We start from the raw sequence: 2,453 nt of genomic DNA on the forward strand, positions 1-2,453 counted from the left end.
CCCCCCCCATGTGTCCCACCGAGCCACACTCAGTCTCCTGCGGCATTTCCTCAGCCTCGCTGTTGTGGCTCTCTGACCCGAGAAGATGAGGAAAGGAGAGCAAGGGTCGGCCTTGTAGCCCCTGTGAGCGATCAGATGTACCTCATGCTGCCTGCCATGACAGCCTGCCCGGTGGCTGCTCCATCAGAGCCCTTGGGTGCTAAACCTTGTTTCCCTAAGGCCCACGAGGAGAGTGGGGCCATTCCTAAAGAGGCCTCTGGCCCCAGGAGAGAGATTTAGAAGTTAGTCCATCCAGGAGGAATTATTCCCCATTTCTGAGGTAGTTGAGGGGCGGAAGGAACACTGGGGAACTCACAGGCGGGCAGGAGGCGTGGGGAAGAATAAAACAATGATCATAATAATTATAGCTAACACTGTTGTAATAATAACAGTAATAACAGCAAACAAATAACTTATCAAGCATTTATTATTGACATCATTGTGCTTTCTATTGTCTTATTTACTGAATTTTAGTGAGTTCATACAAGCCAGTCCTTGCTACTTAAACACGGTTTTTAACCACTGACTTGCAGGAAATCATTTAGTCTTTATCACAGTTCCATAGGTAGGGTCGGAGGGCTGGTGGCCTGGTGGTTTACACCGTGGGCTGTTAACTGCAAGGTTAGCAGTTCAAAACCCCCAGCTGCTCCTCGTGAGAAAGATGAGGCTTTCTGCTCCTGTGAACACGTGCAGCTCTGCGTCAGAATCGACTTGGTGGCGGTGAGTTTGGTGGGTGGGAGGTAGGGTGGCGGAGACTGCATAGGGCTGCCAAGTACTGGCCTCTCCTCCCTGTGCAGGAGGTAGGGCTCATGGGCCCTGGCCCTTTACCAGCGGGGCCCAGAGTCTTCCTGCCCCGTCTGGGACTTACCAGAAGCCCTTCCAGTACATTTCTTTCCCACTTAAATGAATTCCTGTCCCTTGTCACCAAGAAACCAAATCAGGCGACTTCCTAAAACTGCTCTCCGCGTTGTTTTAAAGACTGTCTTTATTTCAACGAGTCGGGGTGTGGGGGATGAGGTGCCTAAGGGGTACAAACAGTTAGCTGCTCACCAAAGGGCTGAAGGTTTGAGCCCACAGGGCGGTGTCTGGAAGAAATACCTGGTGACTTTGTTCTGAAAAACCAGCTGTTGAAAGAAAGCCCCATGGCGCGCAGTTCTCCTTTGTGTGTTTTGGGGTGGGTTGTCACCAAAGGGTTCAGGTAGGGTCAGGCTGTCCCTAACACCAAACCAAAAAACAAACTCCCTGCCATCGAGTGGGAGCAGCAGGTAGTTTGGAACTGGGGATCTTGTGACTAGCAGCCCAAAGCTAACCACTACACCACTGGGGCTCCTGTTCCCAACACAGGCGCTCGGTACTCCTAAAAGAGATGGCGGTGACCTCCACGTGTCCTTCTTCCAAGGAGCAATGCAGACCACGTTTGGAAATGGGGCGTTTGACTCTCCATAAAGAAAGCAGCGCAGGGACGGCCCGTGACGTAAATGGCAGCTCTTCTGGGTGACTACTGGCCAGCTTAGTAAGGGAGGCTTTCCCTTCAAAACCCTCTTCGCCGCCCCCAAACCAGCCTGGAGCACGGAGCGCACGCGCAGCCGGGGAAGTGGCCCGGTCTCGGGGAGGCCGGTGACGCCAGCCTCCGCAGGCAAAGGGTGGCCTCGCCCAAGCTCGCGGGTCCCAAGGCGACCATTGGCCAAGGTCTTGCGCAGTGTTGCAGGCCTCTTTTTGCATCACTTGTGGGGCTTCGCCTTGCTTTTGGCTTCTCCGTTCGCTCCATGGTGCTGATTACACAAGAGGAGAAAGTGGACCGGGCACGAAAGAACTGGGAGAAATAACGGATGCAGCCTTCCTGAAGCAGCGCCCACCCTGTGCGGTTTGGCTGTTTCCGGGCGCGTTTCTGAGCCTCTGGGCAATCTGTGTGCCTAAGAACAGAATGGAGCTCGGCTGCACAGGCTCTTTTGTGATGGCTTTTATCTTTTCTTCCTTCCTTTCTTCTTTTAAAAAATGTTCCGCACACACTATTCTCCTACACTGTCCTTTGTTCCCTCCATGCACGTAACTCTGGTGTGCCTCTCCTGCGCAGAGCGAGGCTGCAAGGTCGAAAGACATAGCTGTAAACCCCACGACGGCTCCCCACCCAGGCTAAGGAGCCACAGGGGCACAGTAGTGAGCTGCTCAGCTGCTGACGGAAAGGTTGGCAGTTCCAATTCACCAGCTGCTGGCAATCTCGTCCCTAGAGATCACAGCCCAGAAAGCCCTGTGGGCAGTTCTGCGCCAGCCCGAGCGGGTGAATTCATATCCACTGGCTGGCAACACAACAACACGAAAATATACGTCACCTAGTTTTCCCCCACAGCGAAAAGTGCCCGCTTTTAATTCCAAGTGTATGAAAAATCCCTCCTCCTCCTCCTCCTCCTCCTCCT

The sequence above is a fragment of the Echinops telfairi genome, unplaced genomic scaffold, assembly GCF_000313985.2.
Source record: "Echinops telfairi isolate 266 unplaced genomic scaffold, ASM31398v2 ScPeMD7_70;HRSCAF=299, whole genome shotgun sequence".
Classification (NCBI taxonomy): domain Eukaryota; kingdom Metazoa; phylum Chordata; class Mammalia; order Afrosoricida; family Tenrecidae; genus Echinops; species Echinops telfairi.